Raw genomic sequence first — 24,031 nt, forward strand, 5'->3', positions numbered from 1 at the left:
CTTCCTTGGTAGGCTTTTGATGGTGTCTTCATTTCATTTCTTGAAATGGATCTGTTTAAATTTTCTATGTCCTCCTGATTCAATTTGGGTAGGTAATACATCTCTAGAAATTTGTTGATATCGTCAAGATTTTCTTTTATTACAGTATAAATTTTCAAAATAGGTTCTGATTATTATCTGTATTTTAGTAGTGTCTTGTGATATTCCTTTTCAGTGTGAATTTTAGTAGTTAATTGTATTTTTTAGTTCTATAGCTTCTTTATTTAGTTTTTGTTTGGAGGATCTATTCCATCGTAAAACAGGTGTGTTAAAGTCACTTGATATTATTGTTTTGTGGTCTGTTTGATCCTTGAAATTGAGAATAGTTTGTTTGATGTAAATAAATGCCCCATTATTTGGGGCATAAATATTTACAGTTGTTATGTCTTGTTGATGTATAATTCCCTTAAGCAGGATGAAATGTCCTTTTTCCCTTTTGATTAACTTTGGCTTGAAGTCCACTTTATCTGATAAGAGGAGAAAAACCCTTGCTTGTTTATGAGATCCATGTGAATGATACATTTTTTCTCATCCTGTTACCTCAGTCTGTGGATGTCTTTGCCTATGAGATGAATGTCTTGGAGATAGCATATTGTTGGGTCTTGATTTGTATTCCAGTCTGCCAGTCTTTGTCTTTTTATTGATGAGTTTAGGCCATGTACATTCAGTGTTGTCATTAAGATATGATTTTTATTCCATCATTTGGATTTATTTCTGCTTTTTAATTTGAATTTGTTTTACCATTGATTCACTGTTCTTGCAGTGTAATTCCTCCCTTTGCTTGTTTTCATTTTTATTTTTCATTTCTTCTTCATGAAATATCTTGAGTATGTTTTGTAATGCAGGCTTTTTAGTTGTGAATTCTTATAACTTTTTTTTTTTAATCATGAAAGTTTTTTATTTCATCATCAATTCTGAAGCTTAATTTTGCTGGTTATAGTATTCTTGGCTGGCATCCATTTTCTTTCATAGCTTGGTATATATTTTTCCAGGACCTCTTAGCTTTGAAGGTCTGAAATGAGAGATCAGCTTAAATCTGGATTGGTTTCCCTCTAAACAATACCAGTTGTTTTTCTTTAGCAGCCTTTAAAATTCTACACTTATTCTGTATGTTAGGTATTTTCATAATAATATCCTTTGGTATGGGTCTGTTGTAATTTTGAATAATTAGGGTTCAGTAAGCCTCCTGTAATTGATTTTTCATTTCATTCTTTATGTTTTGGGAAATTCTGATTATTTTTTCATTTAAAAGATAGTATATTTCTTTCATTTGTATCTCTGAGCCTTCATCTATCCCAGTAAATCTTAAATTTGGTCTTTTCAGGTTATCCCATATTTCTTGGAAGTTCTATTCATGGTGTTGTTACATCTTTTCTCCATGGTCAACTTTGTTTTTAAAACTATATGTTTTGGGCCAGGTGTGATGGAACACGCCTATAATCCCTGTGACTCGGAGGCAGGAGGATTGAGAGTTCAAAGCCAGTCTCAGCAATATTGAGGCACTAAGCAACTCAGTGGAGACCCTGTCTTTAAATAAAATACAAAATAGGGCTGGGGATGTGGTTCAGTGGCCGAGTTGTCCTGAATTCAAATCCCAGTACCCACCCCCCCATGAAAAAAAAGATTATGTATTTTGTCTTTTTTGCATGAAACTATCTTCCAAGTGATCTAGTCTGTTGGTGATGCTTTCAATTGAATTTTTAATTTGGTTTATTGGTTCGTTCATTTCAAGGATTTCTGCTTTCTTTTTTTCCTCCTAGAATCTCTTTTTATTAAAGTGATCTTTCACTCCCTGTTTTTCTCTCTGATTTTACTCCCTAAACTGTCCCTTACCTTGCAAGTCAGTTTAGCTTTGTATATTCTAAACTCTTCCTCTGACATTTATTCCACTGTGGTGTCAATTCATTCTGTTATTGGAAATATCTTGGTTTGCTTGGGGCAATTTGTTTCCTTACTTTTTCATGTTGTTTGTATGTCTGCCCATTTAACAGTGTGGATCTGAGGCAGCAGAGTTTCTACCCTGTGGACTTACAGTGTTTCTGAAGTTTTCCAATACCTTACTTGCTGAGAAGCTGCCTGTCTGCTTTCTTGGTTTCATACCATGGAGCAGCCAGGAGAGTGACTTCTATTCTGCCATCTTGAAACCCTCCTTTATGTGGTTCTTAATCTTATCAGTAAGTAGCATTATAAGTCACTAATTTTTTTTTTGAGAGAGAGAGAGAAAGAGAGAGCGAATTTTAATATTTATTTAATTTTTTAGTTTTCGGTGGACACAACATCTTTGTATGTGGTGCTGAGGATTGAACCCGGGCCGCACACATGCCAGGCGAGCGCGCTACCGCTTGAGCCACATCCCCAGCCCCTAAGTCACTAATTTTTGATAGTGAATAGTTTCATTATATTTAAAACATAAATGGTGTGATACACATGCTTGCATAACAGATTTTAGGCTTGATGAGGCTTCCTCAGATTTGACAAAAGTACAGCTGCTATATGTAATCCTTTTGACCAGCCATGAGATCTCAGAGGGACTCTTTACTACCATAAAATTACCTTTTTATACTGGCATCCCCCCACTTTTTAAACAATTTTTACATTTTCTATTATGAAACATTTCAAATGTGTATAAAAATAAAATAGATAGTAAATAATGAACCTTCATGTGTTCACAGCCTACCTTCAACAATTCCCAACAGTCTCAGTTTATATACTCATCTGTCCCCTCTTAAGATAGTCTTCAACAATCTCTGCCTCTAGATAATAACAATCTCACCTCTGTGAAGTTTCTTTTCACATTGTACTAGGGTTGGTCTGTTTGAGCAATAGTACAGGATATGAGTAGCAAAATGTAACTTTCAAAATTAAATTATTAAATATACTGTGGTATCCATTTTGGACTTTTACTCTTGTTAGAGTCATTTACATTAGGGTAAGCAGCTGATATGACAAGAGCAGCCTTTATAGAGAAACCTATGTAGAAACCTATCTGCACTATGTTAGATTAGAAACATCTGTGGACAATAAGGTAGAAGCAGATTATCCAGGCAAAGCCATATCATTCATATATATATATTTCAGTATGTACCTCTGGAAGATAAGGACTCATAAGAAAAGAGAAAGAAAAGAAAAATCATGATTCTGTTTTCATACCTCAAATTATGTTGACAGTGATTTCTTAATACCATGAAATACACAATTACTATTCAGACTTCCCTACTTATGTCATATAGTTTCCTTTTCTATAGTATCAGGGTAGAAATAAGGTGGTTACATTGCATCTGGTGCATATGTCTCTTAAACCTTAAGATCCTTGTCCATCTTTCTCCCCTACAGTTTACTATTTGAAGAATGCAAGTAGAATTGTCTGTTCTTAACTTGCATTTTGCTGACTCCATCTCTGTGGTGTCATTGAACATGTGTCTTTGTTTTCTTTCTTCCCTATAGATTAGTAATTGTATCTAGAGGAATTGTGAACCCAGTGTCCTTGAAATCAAATAAATTGTGTGCTTGTAGTAATAAAGGTGTGAAATCTGGCCTGTAAGTGTTATATCATTATTGGACAGATCCATGTGTCCCATTTGTCTGTCTTCTCTTTGTAACTCCTATTAACCAGGTATTAAATTCACCGAGGAAGAAAATACTTTATCTTAATTAATAATGCCGCTATTACAATTCAAAACTTGTGAGATGCATTTCAGTTAGCTGAAATTATATAACTCTGAATACACTTAATATTTAAAAAAGAAGATAGAAAATTAATGACCTGTCCATTTCAGGAAGTTAGACAAGAAGAGAAAATTGAGTTCAGAGCAAATAGAAGCAAAAATAGGAACTTAAAAGATTTAATAAAACTTGGAATAGTAAGTAAGTATATGATAGAGAAACAGCAATCAAGAAAATAGAAGGAGTCACAGATAATTTAAGTAAGGAATGGAAAGGGGGGTTATTATATGTCCAGATCTGAAAATAATTATTAAGGACAGAAATTAATAAAATAGACTACAAACATAAAGTATTGAGACTCAACGGAGCTGTAAGTTCTTTGAAGAGTTAACAAAACAAGAAATGCTTTCCTAAATAGTAAGTACCAGGAATGAAAAAGAGAGTATCACTGCATATCCTGTAGATGTTTAAATTATTATAAGTGGATTGTGTAAAGTATTATAAGTGGATAGCTGAACTCAGAAAAGCAGAGGATAGAATTGTGGTGGGCAGGGAAAATGAGAAGTTTATCAGTAAGTATAAAGCCTCAGTTTTGCAAGATAATTAGGTAGAGGTCTACTGTATAGCATTGTCTATAGATAACAGTACTCATTATGCACTTAAACATCTATTAAGAAGGTAGACCTCATGTTTTTTTTTACCAAAATAAAAGTAAGATTACAAGTCAATATTATGAATAAAATTATTTAAGACTTTAGATAAAATTAACAGTTCCTAGAAAAATGTGACACCAGAGAAAAGTGGAAAATATAAAGTACTATAACTATTAATGAGTAGAATTAATTATTTAAAAACTATCTAAAAACATACATACATAAATACTAACAGACTTTCAGGCATAGATAGCTTTGTTAACAAATTAGGTTTTTATATATATTTAAGGAAGAAATACTTTCAAACTAACAGAAACTTTTTTAGATACTAAAACAGGAGGGAACATTTCTAAATGTGTTTCCTGTAATCAGCGCATAAGATCTTAAATTTGACAAGTTCATACTGACATTAATTACATGAGTGAGTTAAAGCCAGCAGTATGTTAAATTGATACATTAACACCAAATTGTTTTATTCAGACATAGGAAGTCAGTAAAATTTACTAATTAACAGGGGAAAGTTACAAATTATGTGACTGTTTCATTAGATGGAGAGAAATTATTTGTAAATTTGTCACTATCATGATGAACCTCCTTAGCAAATTAGGAGCAGAAGGGAACTTCCTTAGTCTGATATGGAGAGCCTAAACAAACAAAACGCTACATTGTCCATACTTAAAAATAATTTCAAAACCTTTCTCTCTGAGATTTGGAACACAACTTAGATACCCCTTGTCATTACTGGCATTCATTGTCACCCGGCAGGGCTTAGCCAGTGTAAGGAGGCAAGAAAAGGATTCAAAAAGAAGGAATTGAGCCATATTATTTACAGTTGAAATGATTGTGTAGGATGAAAATCCAAACAAAGTATAGATAAAGATTCAAATCAGTAAGTATTCAAAAAGGTTGGTGGCTTTAAGGTCAGTATTTATAAGAAAGAACTATTGTATTTCTATGTCAGTTGTTTTCTAACAAAAGCTAGAAAATAAATTTTTTAAGTATCACTTAAGATGTAGTCAGAAAATGTAAAATATCGAAAAATAAAACAACCTACCCTTTAAGGGAAATTCTAAAACATTGAGAGAAATTAGAAGCCTAAATAAATGAAGAAATGCCTCATGTTCATTGGACTGCTCAATATTATGAAGATGTTCCTTCTCTCCAAATTAATTTATAAATTTATTGTAGTCTTATTCATAACCTTGTGTATATGTGATTTGACAAATTGATTCTTGAATGTCACTGGAAATGCAAAGACCTGGGAGGGACAAACATTCCTATAGAAGAATTATGAAGATTTTTTTAAAGAAAACTATAGTAATTAAGATAATATGGCATAATATTGCAAGAATAGACAAATAAATCAGTGGAGCAAAATAGTGAGTTTATAACCAGTCTCATGTATACTTTGAACACTTGGTTGAAGACAGTGGTAGCACTACATAGTAGTAGAAGGATGATCTTCTAAAAAAATAAACAAATGGGTCAACTTGATATAATTAAGGACTAAATAGAAACTACCTTTTCTCACATCATACAGAATAGTCTATATTTCATATGTATAACAGATATAAATGTGAAGGCAAAGCAGTAAAACCTTAGATGATCACATAGGAGAATATCCTTTTGCACTTGGGAAAGAGTTCTTAAAACCCAAAAGCATACAAAAAAAAATATGAAGGAAAAGCTTAATAAATTTGACTACACTGAAGACTTTTTTTTTTTTTTTTTTTTTGCCATGTTAGGGATTGAACCTGTGGGCTTGGACATGCTAGGCACATGCTTTACTACTGAGCTGCACTCCTATACCCTCATCAAAGACTTTCTGTTCATTTAAAAAAAGAGTGAAAGGAAATAACTAAGTCATTGAAGAGATATTATCTATGACATTCATAATCAGTAATGTTCTTAGATCCAGAAATTTTAAAAAATTGCTACATATCAATAAGAAAAAGACAATCCAATAAAAAAGCGAGTGGGAAACAAATATCATAGAAGATGCATAATCATTTGCATAATCAATAATCATTCAACTGCCATAAACATGAGACAGGTACTGAGACTCACTAGAAATTAAAAAGGGAGAAAAAAAACCACAGTGACATACCAATTTATATTCTTATACACTTTTGGAGTTTAAATCGGTGCAGCCACATTGAAAAATATGTCAGTATCTACTAAAGTGAACCTTTACATTCTTCATGGCCCAGCAATTCCACTCCAAGTTATCTTAGAAATGTTTAGGTGATAAGGACCAAAGTGTTTATAACAATGCTATTTTATTCATTCTGAACTGGAAAACATGTGTTCGTCAATAATAGAATGTGATATGTTCATACAATAGTTTATAAGCAGTAAAAATGAACAAAAGCTACTTGCCACACACCATGGATGAATCTCACCAAAATTTTGACAATATTATATTGAGCAAAGCAATCAAATAAGAATATTCAGAGAGTGCTGCTATTTGTGGGTAGTCAAAATGGGCAAAATAACTAATACAGTATAGTGATTGATCACTCTTGGGAAGGAAACAGATTAACAGGAGCAAGGGGGCTTGTGAGGTGCTGGCAGCATTTTCTGAATTGTGGTTACACAGTGTTAGCAACTCATTCAGCTCCCTTTTGTGTGCACTCCATATCAGTATTTGTGCTATACTTCATAATAAAATCAAATTGGAAACAAGTGGGCGGTAAAGCAATGGAGTGAGCAATGTAGCAGTGCTTCTGAGGTTAAGCTGTTGTGAAGAAGAAAGAGAAAGGGTTGCTAAATGGGGAGACCATACAATCAGGGAGGCTTTTTCCTTTATCTTTTATAAAGGTGGTATTAGTACAGTATGTTTGTGTGTTGATAGAAATGATCCAGTTGAGAGGGAAAGTTTGAGAGAAGAGTCATACCAAGAGCCTGAACATAAGTAGGTGAGAAGGGATGTAGTTGGCTTTGATGAGAACCAGGGTATTCAGGCATTGTGTAGTAGGAGATAGTGCAACGTTTATAATCTCAGGTGCATACAGGATGGTACATGAGTTGATGGGACTATGGAACTTCTCATCTGAAGGTTTTTGTTTATTTATTTTGTCCAGTGAAATTAGAAACAAGGTTGTCAGTGAGGAGGCAGGGAGAAGTCTTAGGAATCTGTGGAGAGGTAGTAGTTTGAAGGAGTTGATTAGGAAATGTGGCAGTACTGTTGGAAGTACTGAGTCTACTTGAGGTTTGTGGCTGTAAGTTTGAAATGATACCACTCAGCATGGTCATATGTTTTCTTTAGACACACATAGAAGCTCAAGTGAAAAAAACAGTTGGATTAAACTAGAATTTCATAAATTTTGATCTAATGAATCTAGTTTTCTGTTTACTGTCTTTTTAATTTTCTTCCTTCTTTGCTATTTGATAAATTAGATTTAACTGGTGAAGTTTTAGCTTCCAAATATTTTTCCATCTGTTTTTATTGGTATATATTGTAGTTACACATAATGGTGGGATTTGTTATTACATATCTGTACATGTATACAATATAAAATATGATTTGGTCAACACAATTCCCTAGTATTTCTCCTTTCTTCCTTCCTCCCTTCCATTGGGTCTCTTTCCTCTACTCTACTGATCTCCCTTAGATTTTTCCATCACCTTTCTTTTCCTTTTTCCTCTCTAGCTTCTATATAAATGTGGAAAAAAAAAAAACATTCAACCCTCAGCTTCCTGAGTTTGGCTTATTTCAGTTAACATAATGTTCTCAAGTTTGGCTGTTGTGGATTGTGCTACTGTAAACATGTAGTTTACAGTAGCACAATCTGTGCTGGTTTGGCTGTTTTGGATTGTGCTACTGTAAACATGAGTATACATGTATTGTTATAGTATGCTAACTTTTAATTCATATAGGATAAATATCCAGGAATGGTATTAACTGGGTCATATGGTGGTTTTGTTTCTAGTTTTTTGAGGTACTTCCATAATTATTTCCATATCGGTTATACTAATTTATAATTTTACCAACAATGTCTACCAACAGTGTAGCAGTATTTCTTTTTCTCCACATCCTCTCCAGCATTTATTGTTGTACATTTGTATTCTTTTTAAGAAACTGGTATTTATTTTCTGTAACCTTATTTCCATTTGCTTATTAATAAGTGTCCTCAGAACAGCTCAAGACTACTCGGTGGTTGTTCCTACCCACTCAATGGCCTGAATAGTGGACCAGTTTTCAGTGGCTGGCTAGACACTCCAGTCTTCAGTAGGGAACTGCTGGATAGGCACAGAGGGCACCTGCACACCTTCAGACCAGTCTGCAACCTCAGTTGAGCAGCAGTGAACTCAGGAGCTGGAGTAGTTCATTTATCCTGAAATTCCTCCTTGGTCACAGCTTTTTCGGCAGCAGCGTGCTCTTCCTTTTCAATCTCTTCAGGATCTCTGTAGAAGTATGGATCAGGCATAATCTCCCATTGGTGTTCATGGGAAATGGTGCAACACATGTGCAGAACTTCTCAGGCCAGCATCCACCACATCAGACCCACAGAATGAGCACCCTTGTTCTTGCACGGAATGGCAATGTCCACATAGCACAGAGGAGAGTAGGCAGGTTGACATAAGATGCTTCTGTAAGAGGCTGGTGGTCAGCCCTAGAATCAATAACCACCAGAAGACTTGGCTCCCAGAAGGCTGCCTGGATCTGGTTAGTGAAGGTTCCAGGAGTGAAGCAACCAGCAATAGGACTGGCTCCAGTGGTAACAGCAAATTTTAGCACAGCCCACTGGCCAGTATTCCTAGAGGATATGACACTGATATCAGCAGGGTTTTTAATGGCAACAATGGCACAAGCTACCAGTAAAAGTTTCTCACAGGTGCTCTTCATATTTATGATGTAGATGCCATTACTTTTCCTTTTGTAGAAATATTGTTCCATCTGGAAACCAAGGTTGGTGCCACCTAAGTGGGTTTCTGCTGCAAGGAGTTTGAGAACATCCTCCTGCTTCATTTGCAGGACTTCAAGGGCTCCAGACATTGTGACAGTTTCCCTTTAAAGTTAGGATTAGAATCAAGAACAATGCTGAATGGACCCCTCCCTAAGTAGCGTGGAAAGGACGTTTGTATTCTTGATGGCTGCCATGCTAACTAGAGTGAGATGAAATCTCAGTGTGGTTCTGAGTTGCATTTCCCTGATTGCTAAAGATATTGAACATTTTTTTTTTTTTTGTATATTTATTGGCCATTTGTATTTCTTTTGAGAAATGTCTATTTAGAAGTGTCTATTTAATTTGCCCCCACCATTTGGTACCAAAGATTGAACTCGGGGGCACTTAACCAATGAGCTACATCCCCAGCCCTTTTTTAGAAATAGTCTCACTGAGTTGCTTAGAGCCTCACTAAGTTGCTGAGGCTGGCTTTGAACGTGCAATCCTCTTGCCACAGCCTCCTGAGTTCTGTGATTATAAACGTGTGCCACTGCACCTGGCCAATTTGCCCATTTTTAATAGGTTTATTTGGGGGTTTTTGTTTGTTTTGTTTTGGTGGTTTTTTTTTTTTTTTTAAATGGTTTGGGGTTTTTAAAATTTATTTTTAGGTGGTGCTGAGGATCGAACCCAGGGCCTCATCCATGCTAGGCAAGCACTCTACCACTGAGCCCCAGCCCCAGCCCTGGTGTTAAGTTTTTTGAGTTCTTTATATATTCTTTATATATTAATCCTCTGTCAGAGAGTAGCTAGCAAAGATTTCTCCTATTCTGTAGGTTCTCTATTCATATTCTTAATTGTTTGCTTTGCTGTGCAGAAACTTTATACTGGCCATCCCATGTGTTAATTTTCCTGGCATTATTTCCTGAGCTTTCAGGGTCCTATTGAGTAAGTTGTTGCCTGTGCCAGTATGTTGGAATGTTGAGGCAAAACTTTTCTTCAAGGAATTGCATAGTTTCTGGTTTAATTCCTAGATCTTTGATCCATTTTGAGTCGATTTTTACAGGGTGAGATAAGGTTCTAGCCTCATTTGTTATAAAGGCTGTCTTTTCTTCAGCATGCATTTTTGGCACATTTGTAAAGGATCAGATGACTGTATCTGTATGGGTTTGTCTCTGTATCTTTTATTTGGTAACATTGATCTTTGTGTCTGTTTTTATCCCTGCACCATGCAGTTTTTGTTACTGTAGCTCTGTTAATATGATTTTACATTTAAGTTCAGCAGGGTATTGGTCTGTAGTTTTCTCTTCTTGATGTGTCCTTATCATTTTGGTATGAGGGTGATACTTGCTTCCATTCTATTTCGTGGAGTAGGAGGAATATTGTCAGTAGATCATCATTAAAGGTCTGGTAGAATTCAGCTGAGAATCCATCTACTCCTGGGCTTTTCCTTGTGGTAAGGTTTTTTTGTTGTTGTTTTTTAATATTTATTTTTTAGGTTTTTTTTTTTTAGGTGAACACAATATCTTTATTTATCTTTATTTTATTTTTATGTGGTGCTGAGGATCAAACCCAGTGCCTCACACATGCTAAGCAAGTGCTCTACCATTGAGCCACAAACCCAGACCTGTGGTAAGATTTTTTATTACTACTACTACATCATTGCTAGTTATTGATCTGTGTCCTCTTGATTCAGTTTTGGCAGGTCAAAACTGTGTCTACAAATATAGCCATTTCTTCTAGGTTTTCTGATATATTGGAGTATTAAATTTCAAAATATTTTCTTATCTTCTGAATTTCTATGATATCTGTGGTGATTTGTCCCTTTTTCATCTCTGATTTTATTGATTTGGGTCTTCTTTTTCTTTTGGTTAGTTTGGATAAGGGTTTTTCAATCTTGTTTATCTTTTTAAAGAACCAACTTTTCTTCATTTATCCTTTGTAATTTTTTTTATTCTCTATTTCATTGAGTTTCTTAATTCTCTCCTTCTATTGGTTTGGGGATTGGTGTGTTCTTGTGTTTTAAACACCTTGTGATACATCATTAGGTTATTTATTTGGGATCTTTCAGGTTTTCTTAAGTAGGCAGTCATAGCTATAAATTTTCATCTTAGAACTGTTTTATAGTGTCTCATAGGATTTGATATGTTTTATCAATATTCTCATTGATTCTAAGAGATTTTTAGTCTATTTTCTCATTTCTTCTATCAACCATTCCTCATTCAAAACTGTATTGCTCTCCATGTCTCCATGTGTATGTGTTGATTTCTGATTTTATTCCATTATACTCAGATAGGATATATATATTTGTCAAGAGTTGCTTTGTAAACCTCCTATTTTGGAGGAGGTTCTATGAGCAGCTGAGTAGAAAATGAATTTGTCTGTTGTTGGACTAATTATTCTGTAGATATCTTTTAGATCCTCTGGATTTATAGTATTTTTTTAGGTATGAAGAGCCTTTACTGGGTTTATGTTTAGATGAACTACCTATTGGTGAGAGAGGTGTGCTGAAATCACGCAGTATTATTGCACTTGGGTCTGTGTGAAGCTTTAATTTGAGTGATGTCTGTGTTATGTAATTAAGTGTACAAATATTTGAGGGCATAAACATTTACTATTGTTATATCTTCTTGTTGGATTGTTCTCTTTACCAGTGTTAAGTAACCTTTTTGGTCTCTTCTGAGACCAAATTAATTTTGGTTTGAATATGGCTGTATCAGATATGAGAGTAGCTAATCCTGCTTCTTTAGGACCTCCATTGCATGGTGTATCAGTTTTTATCCTTTCACTTTAAGCCTGCCTGTAAAGTGAGTCTCTCAATTTAATTGGGTTTTGTTTTTTTAACCCACTCTACCAGCCTGTGTGTTTTAATTGGAGAGTATTGTCCATGTTGTTACAGAAAGATTTTTTTTTTAATTCCTGTCATTTTCTTTTTTTTTTTTTTTTTTTTTTCCTTTTTGGTACCCAGGATTGAATTCAGGAGCACTCAACCACTGAACCACATCCTCAGCCCTATTGTATTTAGAGATAAGAGTCTTACTGAGTTGCTTAGTGCCTTGCTTTTGCTAATGCTAGCTTTGAACTTGAGATCCTCCTGCCTCAGCCTCTGAAGTCACTGGGATTACAGGAGTACACCACTGCACTTGGCTCGATTTATTTCTAATGTTTAATTTGCTCCTATTTCTCAATTTTTTAGCTGCTCTTTAGATTTATTCATTTGTGAGCTCTGGGTATTTTTATTTCTTCTGAGTGTAGTATTTCTTTAAGTATTTTCTGTAGTGCTGGCATAGTAGCTGTTGCTACTTGGGGCCTGGTTGTTAATTTGGGATTTTTGACTCTTCTGTTTTTTGTATTAAAGTATCACTTATTAAAGTGTAAGTCTGGTTAAGTTGTATGGGGAGCAAAGTATACTGTCTCTTGGCTGGGTTTAGCTCAGTAGCTGAATCTTTACCCTTTGAACTTTTATTGTCCCAGTAGATTCCCAGCACCTCACAGAAAAGGGAGAAACAAACAGTAGCAACAACAGAAGTAAACAGTGTACAACATTAAAATAAATGCCCAGTCCACAACAACAGGAATGGTGGGGGTTAGCAATTGCCAAAAACAAAACAAAAAAAAAAATAAGCAGCTTGTTATCCATCGTACTGATCACTGCAACAACATGAATGGTGGAAACAGAACTTACATAAACTAAATAGTTCTGCAAGATAGCAGAAATACAGTTATGAGAAAAGAAAATATAATAAGAAGGTAGAAAAGAGTTAAGAAAATTCAAAATGTAAACAGAAAGCAGAAGAGATGTAGCAAGTGACAGCTACAGAGAAGTAAGAGGAAAAGTAAATTAAAAAACACTACATAAGGGGCTAGGGCTGTGGCTCAGCGGTAGTGCGCTCACCTAGCACGTGCAAGGTGTTGGCTTCTATCCTCAGCACCACATAAAAATAAATAAAGATATTGTGTCCAACTACAACTGAAAAAAATATTAAAAACAGCAACAAAAAACACTACGTAAAGGGATAGAGAAAGAACAAGAGAATTGGCTTTTCGGGGGAGAAGAAAGAAGAGAAAGAGGAAAAAAAAACACAAAACCTGAAACAAACTACATAAACCCTAACCGTCAAAAGACACAACAGAGAGCAGTTGTTAAAAAAAAAAAAATGCAAAAAACGAGAAAAAGAAACGTGTGTGCACACACAAACCAATCAACACAACAGGAATACGAACAGGGAAAAAAAAAAGAAGAAGAAGAAAAAAATTCTCAGTGAGAAATAAAACTATTGTCTCCTAGGTGATTATAACTGTCAGTGAGGATATAACTGCCTATGCTGGCTGTTCTGTTTGTTTTGGGGCTATGTACAGAGAGCAAAAGAGAGAGTATGCATGTTCTCTAGTGCACGCAAGGGCTGGGAGTTGTTAAACCCTTTCTTTTTGTGTGTTACTCACCAAGCTGCCAGCTGTAGTGGTCTAAAACTAAAGCTGGAACTGGTTGAAATAACTTTCAAATTCCCTTCTCACTATTGTGATGTAGGATGGAATGGAAAGTACTCTCTTTTGGAATTTTGTCCAGACAGACGAGATGGATGTACTCCCAGGATGAGACTGCTGCAGAGTTCTAAGTGGGAAGTTCAGAGGGGCGGGGGTTGGGGCTTAGCTCTAATCAGGTTTTAGGGACTTTATTGAGTGGTATCTGATTTGGAGAGATTAGATCAGTACACCCCTAGCTAGGGTCAGGCAGATGCTGATCTCTGCTGGCAGTCTAAATCTCAGGAGCCTCCCAAGAAGGTTTGCTCCCTTCTGCTCGTGAGGTGGGGAGCAAACCCTCCGCAAGTCTCACACATTTCACTGTCAACAAATATGGTCTTCTTAAGCTTAGTCTTTGAGTGTATTCACACCTACCTGTTCATTTTCCCAACCCTCTCTATTTTGTGACATGAACTGCCAGATAAGCTACTTCATTTTTCTAAGCCTCAGTTTTCTCATATGTAAAATTGGGATAGTAATACTTCAGTCTTAGGGTTTTGTAAGCATAAGTGGAATAATGCATCTCAACCTTAAAAATATAATATTGAAAAATAATTTATGCAATCCTAATGTAATCATTAAATAATGAAGTCACCAAATTACATTGAGAGATTGAGGAACTGGGAAGTATATGTGTTGGGATGGGGATAGAAGTAAATTCTCATTCTATAGTACGAAGCAAATACATGATACCTAGAACTAGAAAATTTAAAAACCAGAAAGTAAAACTACACAGTACTTAACTTTGGAGGTACAAAAACAGCATGGTATTGACACCCAAATAGACTTGTTGACCAATGGTACAGAATAGAGGACATAGAGACAAACCCACATAATACAGTTATCTCATATTAAGCAACAAAAACATATATTGGAGAAAGGATAGCCTCTTCAACAAAAGGTGCTGCAAAAACTGAAAATCCATATGCAACAAAATGAAATTAAGCCCCTATCACCATTTAAACAACTCAACTCAAAAGTGGATTAACGGACATAGGAATTAAACCAGAGACCCTGCGCCTATAGATGAAAAAGTAGGCCCAAATCTTCACATGCTGGATTAGGCCCCAACTTCCTTAATAAGAGTCCTATAGTGCAAGAAATAAACTCAAAAATCAATAAATGGGATGGATTCAAACTAAAAAGCTTCTCAGCAAAAGAAACAGTGAGGTGAATAGAGAGCCTACAAAACGGGAAAAAAATTTCACCAGACACACATCAGATAGAGCACTAATCTCTAGGATATATAAAGAACTCAAAAAACTTAATACCAAAAAAACAAATAATCCAATCTATAAATGGGCCAAGGAACTGAACAGACACTTCTCAGAAGATGATATACAATCAATCAACAAATATATGAAAAAATGTTCAACATCTCTAGCAGATAGAGAAATGCAAATCAAAACTACTCTAAGATTTCATCTCATTCCAATCAGAATGGCAGCTATTAAGAATACAAACAACAATGAGTGTTGGAGAAGATGTGGAGAGAAAGGCACACTAGTACGTTGCTGGTGGGACTGCAATTGGTGCTGCCAATCTGGAAAGCAATGTGGAGATTCCTTGGAAAACTTGGAATGGAATCACCATTTGACCCAGCTAGTCCACTCCTTGGTTTATACCCAAAGGACTTAAAAACAGCATACTGTAGTAATGCAGCCACATCAATGTTTATAGCAGCACAATTCACAATAGCTAAATTATGGAACCAACTAGATGCCCTTCAGTAGATGAATAGATAAAAAAAACTGATATATATACACAGTGGAACATTGCTCAGCATTAAAAGAGAATAAAATCATGGAATTTGCAGGTAAGTGGATGGAGTTAGAGAATATTATGCTAAGTGAAGTAAGCCAATCCTAAAAAACCAAATGCCAAATGTTTTCCCTGACATGAGGATGCTGATCTGTAATGGGGATGGTAGGGGGGAGAATGGTAGGAATGGAGGAACTTTTGATAGGACAAAGGGGAGGGAAGGAAAAGAGGAGGCAGGAGGTTAGGAAAGACGATTGAATGAGATGGACATCATTACCCCCAAGTACATGTATGAAGACATGAATGGTGTGACTCTACTTTGTGTACTATCAGAGAAATGAAAAATTGTGCTTTATATGTGTACTGTGAATTGAAATGCATTCTGCTGTCATATATAACAAATTAGAATAAATACATAAATTTAAAAAAAACAACTTTGGAGATAAATAGCAAGAAAGAGAAACAAGTGAAAAAATTGGGAAGGGAGAATTGAAGGAACAGCTCCCCCCCCCCTTTTTAAACAAGTATTGGAAAGTTGCTTGACTCTTTAAGCATGTGTATGTAACTTTGATCAAACTAAAAATATAAAAAGTTGCTCAGATAATTCTGATCTCTCTATATATCTCACCCGGCACAGACTGACTCAATGTAGTGCTTCTCAAACTTGCTAGGGTAGGAGAGAAAGAAAAAGGAATAAAAGGGGAGATTTTCCCCTACTTTTTGACTTTTAATATACCCTTTTCTTATTCCTCAGATTGGAGAGGGCTTCTCTTGGGGCTTTGGGAACTTAAAAAAAAAAATACTCAATGCACAGTGCCAGCTTTGGACTACATTTAAGTGTGCCTTGGCTAATGCCAGAGGGAGAATGAGTGAAAATCCCAGGGTTTTGTACATGCTAGGCCAGTCTCTGCCTCAGGGGAACTTTGAATGCTGGTCTTCTTCTCCAGTGGACCTGCTCCCATTTACATTTCATAATAAGTCTGCTCAGATAACTACTCTATGAATTCCTTCCAGATTTATAGTTCACTCAGGGAAAGAGAATGGAGTGCATTTACTTCATCTTTCCTGGAAGCAAATAATACACCTATTTGAAGTGTATGATTCAGTTATTTATATAGTCAGTTTGCAGGGTTATGCAACTATTACAAGTTTTAGAGATTTTCCATCACCCCCAACATATTTCTCCTGCACATTTGTAGTTACTTTCCATTCCCACTCCCAGCTCCAGGGTTAGATTGTCACTAATGTACTATTTGTTTAGATTGCCTTTTTCTGCACATTTCGGTAAATGTAGTCATATACGATACAGTTTTTAGCATCTGGGCATTTTTCCTGAGGATAATGTTTGAATTCATTATGTTTTAACATGTATCCTTTGTATTGTCCAATGTTGATTCATTTTTCTGGCTATTATGAATAATGTTGCTGAGAATATTTGTGTGAATATAAATTTTCTTTTTTTTGTGTGTGTGTGTGTGTGTGTGGTGCTAGGGATTGAACCCAGGGCCTTGTGCATGTGAGGCAGGCACTCTACCAACTAACCTATATCCCTAGCCCAAGTTTTCACTTTTATTGGGTAGATTCCTAGAAATTCAGTTGGTGGATCCCCTGGTGACTCTGTGTTTAACTGTTTATAAATTGGCAAACTGTTTTCCAAAGTGGCGGTATCTTTTACATTCCTACCAATAATGTTATGAGGATCTAGTTTTTCCACATCTTCATTTATACTTTTTTACTTTTCTGCTACAGGTATTAAGTGAGTATTAAGTGGTATCTCATGACTTTAATTTGCATTTTTCCAACTACTAAGAATATTGAAGATCTTTTCAGATACTTCTTTGCCGTTCTTGTAGCTATGATGAAATGTCATCAAATCTTTGGCCTGATTTTCTTTAGATTATTTGTCTTTCTAAAGTTTTTTTGTGTGCTCTCAGTACAAATCCTTTATTCAAATTACTTTCTCATATTTTCTCCCAGTTTGTGGCTTGTCTTTTCATTTCCTTAATATTGCCTTTGGAAGCATAAAAACTTTTAAACTTGAAGTCAAAGTTATCAACTGTTTCTTTTACAGATTGTGCTTTCAGTGTCATATCACAAACAAGAAAGGGATGTCTGCGCTCACTGCTTTTATTCAGAATTGTATTAAAGGCATCCCAACACTCATGAGTACACACTGGGTCCTGTTTTTCTGGTTCAAGAAACAACAAAATATTAGAAGGAGGGGGATATTTTTCTCATTTTTTTCCTACTTTTTCTGCTTATTTACTACAACAGCTTCTAGGCTATATGGTCAAGGTGACACAGCAGTGAGAGCAGTGTCCAAGAAAGCAACTAAAACTGTGAGGGAGGGAGATCCTCTTTCTGACCAGAAAAAAAACTCTTAATTCTAGAGAATGAGTAGAATCACCATTGCTTTCCTTTTTCTGTCTTCTACCACTGACTTAGAACACATGACACCATCCTCAGAAGTATGCATCAAAGCAAGGAAACCAACAGCTCATCTCTTCTAGTTCTGGTGAGACACTCAATCATAAAAGGTCTCCCCAATTACTGTGTAGATTTAATGCACTCCCATTCAAGTCCCAATAGGAGATTTAAAAATTTATTTTGAAAGGCAAAGAAAGTATAATACCTCCCATGAAAAATGATTTCAACATTTTTTTAAAGAAAGAATGAAGTTAGAGAAATGAACAGTACCCAAGTTGAAGATTCACTGTCAAGCTATAGTATACCAGACAGTGTGATGTTGGCAAAGAAATAGATACATAGATTAGTGAAATAGAACAGAGAGTTCAGAATTAGACTCACATTAAATAGAACTGTTTGCTTTTTGACAAAAGTGCAAAAGGTATCCAATACAGAAAGAATTATCTTCTCAACAAATAGTGTTGGGAGTATTAGACATCTCTATGCAGAATTGTGAATATCAACCTAAATCTTATGTTCTATTAAAATTCAGTCAGATTGACTTATAGATCTAAATCTAGCACCTAAAAATTTATAACTTTTAGAAAATATTTAGTACCTGGAGTTAGGCAAAGAGTGTTTACATATGATACCAAAAGCATAATTTCATAAAAGAAAAAATTTGATAAATGAACTTCATCAAGTTTTAAAACTTTCACCCTGCTAAAGCCACTGCACAGTGGATAACAAGACAAGCTAAAAATTGGAAGAAAATGTTTGCAAGCCAAATATGCCATAAAGGACATATTTTTATGTATTTAATATTTAAAGAACTTTTAAGTATACAATCTAATTTTTAAAATTAATACAATAAAAATTAGACAAAGACTTGATATGTCACCCAAAATGCTGTTTGGTTGGCAAACGAGAACATGAAAAGATACTAGCCTTGTTTGCCAGTTAAAACCATAATGAGATACCACTCTACACCTATTTAGATGGCTAAAATAAAAAATGAAATGCTGACAAAGATACAGACTAGCTGGAATGTTCATACATTTCTATTAGGGTTGCAGAGTGCTGCAGTCTCTTTGACAGAGTTAGGCAATTTTTAAAATGAGATTTTATTTACATGAAACCCAGTGAGCCCATACTGGGTGTTACACTGAGAGAAATGAAAACATTAAAATTAATTTAATGAAAAAAATGACACAAAACCAAATATTGATGAGTTTGTAGAGCAGCTGGAACTCTAACACAGCACTTTTACAGCTTCTTTAGGAAATAGTTTTATAGTATCTACTAAAGCTGAACTTATTCATACCCTATTTCCCAACAATACAGAAATGTATACAAATAGTCACTAAAAAATGTGTACATGAGTGATGATCACAGCACTGTGCATAATAATCCAGACTGAGAAGTACTGTTGTCCATCAGTATTAGGATGGAAAAGTAAATTATGGTTTAATATAGTTTATTGCCATGCATTAATAGAAGTCAACAAACTATTGTACATGCAGCATGGATGATGTACAAACATAATTTTGAGTGAAAAAATTCAGACAAAAGATTATGCTTTGTTTTGCTTGTTCTCAAATTGTCATGCTGGAACTTCAAACATTTCTGAGACCCTTTTTAGGAGTCTGCAAAGTCAAAACAGTTCTCATAATAATACTAAGACATTATTTACCCCTTTTGCTCTTATTCTTCAACTACTACATAATGGAGTTGGAGGGGCTATGTGGATTAGGAACCAAGGAGTAGACAGATCATACAATAACTTAAATATAAAAAGTTTAATGTTAATAAGTATTAACTATAATGGGACAGATTATAAGAAGATAAAGACATAATAGATACCCTAGAGTTGAAGAAAAGTACAAGGAAGGGGGGAAAACACAGAAGGGAGCTCCTTCCCTAAGGCTGGGATTCAGATCTCATTGAAGAAGGTCTGATTGCAGTTCACTGGATAGCAGAAAAGTTTGCTAAATGCCTCTGGGTGTTCACCCACACTTCTGAGGGCCATACCGTAGGAAGGAAAAGAAAACAAATGGAGCCCGTGGGAATTAGAAGTAAAGTTTCTTCTTCCTGCAGCGTTCCTCCAACACCCTCCATTAACAGAGCTTCTGTATACATGATGCCCCTTGCAAAGGAGAACCACTTGGAGGGGCCAGTGTCATAGAACTGAAAATGAAAAATCTGTTTAGAGCTTGAAGGCAATAAATGTATAATGGGCACCATATGACACAATGGGTTATCTCTGGTAGTTGGTGGTGATGAGTTTATGGGTTCTCCTGCTTTTAAAAGTTCTGTCTTAATTTGTAACATTGAAAATAGCAATAGATATAACCCACTTAAACAAAAGCTTTTTCAGGTCCTTAATTTCTAAGCATAAAGGGATCATTAAATTTAAAAAAAATTAAGAGTACTACTGCTTTATAAACAGGTAAAACTCAACTGTAATATTAGAAATCCTGGGGAGAAGGAGCACAGTGGAAGCCATTGCACTTTGAGGAAGTTCATTCATCTAAACACTTAATGATTTGTCAGTGTTTTATATGTATTTCTATTATATTTGTATTATATTTCAGTAAAAAAGGGAAAACATTTCCCTTTCTTCCTAACTCTGTAATCTTGTTAATCTTGTCTGTAACTTTTAAAAATTATCCCTTACTCTGGCTAGTTTCATGATTGAAGATTAAAGACTGAGTTGTGTCATGGTGAGTGGAATCTGCTTTATAACACTGCCTGGGGCCTTTCTGCTCATCCTCAGCTCTGCATTCTGTGAATTCCCCCCAACAACAACAAAAAAAATGTTATTTAGTTCATTTTCCATTATAATAAAGAAATACCTGAGGTTGGAACTTTATAAAAAAATATTGGGGAATGGTATTGACCAAATTCTATTGTTATATTATGTATATGTTCGAATATGTAACAACAAATTCTATTATGTACAACTATGACACATCAATAAAAATAAATGGAGAAAAAAAGAGAAGAGGTTTATTTAGCTCACAGTTTTGGAGGCTGTAACTCTAAATAGTATAATGAGGTACCCCCATGGTATATGTCATATGGTGGGAGTACATGTGAGAGTGATAAATCTCACAGGAGGTGAAGGTCTTATTACTTATTCCATACCTGAAGCATAATATTATAAAAATATAAATAATCTAGCTACTGTTTATAACAAAGCCAATATGGGGTCAGGCTCGATATTTTATAACAGCCTTCTTGAGAGAACTAACTAGGATCCTACAAGAACTACATCACTTCTCCCAAGGGCAGCAGTTCCAGTGACCTCTCACTATATATAGCCCACCTTGTAAAGGTTCTAATAGCTGTCAACATCACCACACTAAAAGACCAGACTTTCAGCCTGTGAGTCATGTGTAGATCATTGCACACAGACAGGTGGTCTCTCCATTATAAAAGCTGATCTACAATTCCAAAAGGTTCTTTGGTTCTTCTCAAGTGTTTTATGGCTCTCCAGGTGGGTTTGTGTATCTTCATGAGCATGCATGATTTTCCCACTCTTTGTGGTACTTTCTGATTTACTTTGGGAGAATATTACCCTGGGCAAATTTGTTGTGGTCTCTGAATTATTATGTTTAACTATTAGACTTAGGATATTATTTAACTTTTGTCATCTATTCTTCTGTATATAATTTTCCTGGATCCTAATTTTCTTTTTTTTTTAAATTTTTTTATTAGTTGCTCAAAACATTACAATGATCTTGACATATCATACATTTGATTCAAATGGGGTACGTAATCTTATTTTTCCATGTGTACAGATTGCAGGATCACATTGGTTATACAGCCACGTTTATACATAGGGCCATACTAGTGTCTATTGTATTCTGCTACCCTTCCCATCCCCCCCTCCCATCACCTCTTTCTACCCAATCTACTGTGACACGTTTCTCTCTCTCTTTTTTCTTCCCCATCACACCATCTTATATGTAATTTTGCATAACAGTGAGGGTCTCCTATCATCTTCCGTGCAATTCCCCTTCTCTCTCCCATTCCCACGCACCTCTCATCCCTATTTCATGGTAATCTTCTTCTCATGCTCTTCCTCCCTGCTCTGTTTTGAGTCACCCCCCTTATATCAAAGAAGACATTCTGCATTTGTTTTTTAGGGATTGGCTAGCTTCACTTAGCATAATCTGCTCTAATGCCATCCATTTCCCTGCAAATGCCATGATTTTGTTGTTTTTTAGTGCTGAGTAATATTCCATTGTGTATAAATGCCACATTTTTTTTATCCATTCATCTATTGAAGGGCATCTGGGTTGGTTCCACAGTCTATTAATCTATTGTGAATTGTGCTGCTATGAACATTGATGTAGCCGTGTCCCTGTTGTATGCTCTTTTTAGGTCTTTTGGGTATAGTCCGAGAAGGGGGGAATAGCTGGGTCAAATGGTGATTCCATTCCCAGCTTTCCAAGGAATCTCCATACTGCTTTCCAAATTGGCTGAACCAATTTGCAGTCCCACCAGCAATGTACAAGTGTACCCTTTTCCCCACATCTTTGCCAGCACTTATTATTGTTTGACTTCATAATGGCTGCCATTCTTACTGGAGTGAGATGGTATCTTAGAGTGGTTTTAATTTGCATTTCTCTGATTGCTAGAGATGGTGAGCATTTTTTCCGTGTATTTGTTGATTGATTGTATATCATCGTCTGAGAAGTGTTTGTTCAGATCCTTGGCCCATTTGTTGATTGGGTTATTTGTTTTCTTCTAATTTTCTCTTTTTGAATACTATGTTCTTATAATCTTATTTTTTTCCATACAGTTTTAAAATTTAATTCTTTAACATATCATTCAGTAAATAAATCTGAATCACTACTTCTTTTCTGCAAAACCTACTGTCTAATAAGGATTAACTTAGGAAAAGCGACCATATATGACACAATACAATCCAGCTAAATAATAAAAGAAACTTTCTCAGAACTTCTTGGCTCATACCCAGGCCATTCCTGATTTCACAGTCTTGTGCTAGTAATTTTCAAGTCAGACATTCAGGATGCATCCTCATAAAACATTGAATATTGGCTTGATTACTTATTCCATACCTGAAGCATAATATTATATAAATATAAATTATCTAGCTACTGTTTATGACAAAGTTGTGATAGGAAACTTTTCAGAAGTGTTATTAGGAATTCTAGGGACACACTTTTTTATGGCCTACGTAGTTAGTCTTTTGGGTCCTGTCTTTTTATTTCAGACTTGGAGGAAAGGCGCTACAGAGTGTAGCAGACTGTATGGGCCTTCTATTGCTTTCTGCTTTTCTTGCCATGTACGTGGCTAACAATGCTCTTGGTATGTTTTACCTAATAACCTTCTGTTTCTCTTGATTTTTTTTCTTTTTGTTATTTTGGTAAACCAGCAGCTATGCAATAACCTTGGCTGTGTTCTCCTTCCCAATTCTGTTAAAATAATAAGGATTAAATTGGGCAAAGAGATCATATACAATGGCTTTGAGTAAACAGGGTAAATGGGGCATGGACAGAGAAGTGGAAATAAGGCTGTGGGCATTGTGGATCAGTTGCAGCTAGATAGGTTCCTGGTAATAGGATGGAGACCATGCTGGAAAGCCCAGGTCATGGGAATTTGGTAAAAAAGGATGAGAGGAGCTGAAATGGTATATAGTGAATGACAGTGAAAACTACTCATTTGGTCCTTTTTCTCTAGGAGAGCAGAGGAACAAGGACTGATGGGGCTCTACAGTGATTTCCTTTCTTTTTCCTTTTATCCCCTTTACCTTGTCATCATTTTTCCTACCCTTTCCCTTTTCTTCCTACTGCCTGTGAGAAGCCCCAGGGTAGAGTGTACAGTAAGTAGGGGTGTACAGAAGCATCAGAAGAGGAGTTTGGTTGATGTTTTCCTCATTCCCTTTCCCTTCTTCCCATTTTCCACTCTCCAAATTTATAACAGTGTAAGAAGCACTAGGTTTTTGAGAGAGAGCAGGGAAAAAAGGAAGAAAGACTGGAGAAACTATTACAAGTGTGGATATCTAACAGGGAGTTACAGACGCTCTTTTTAGGAGGCTTAGATTTTTTATTTTATTTATTTATTTTTTAG

At 35.5% G+C, this 24,031-nt stretch overlaps 1 protein-coding gene and 1 pseudogene across 5 annotated transcripts in view; one reads left to right on the top strand and one right to left on the bottom strand.

Moving 5' to 3' along the window:
* Window positions 1-24,031, top strand: part of Galnt1 (polypeptide N-acetylgalactosaminyltransferase 1) — a 130,469-nt gene that overhangs the window by 66,103 nt on the left and 40,335 nt on the right. The window lies entirely within an intron of this gene.
* Window positions 8,505-9,354, bottom strand: LOC124081906 (small ribosomal subunit protein uS2-like; annotated as a pseudogene).

This window comes from Marmota monax, unplaced genomic scaffold (assembly GCF_021218885.2).
Source record: "Marmota monax isolate L192 unplaced genomic scaffold, Marmota_monax_Labrador192_F-V1.1 WCK01_AAM20220418_F8-fsc00031, whole genome shotgun sequence".
Taxonomy (NCBI): Eukaryota; Metazoa; Chordata; class Mammalia; order Rodentia; family Sciuridae; genus Marmota; species Marmota monax.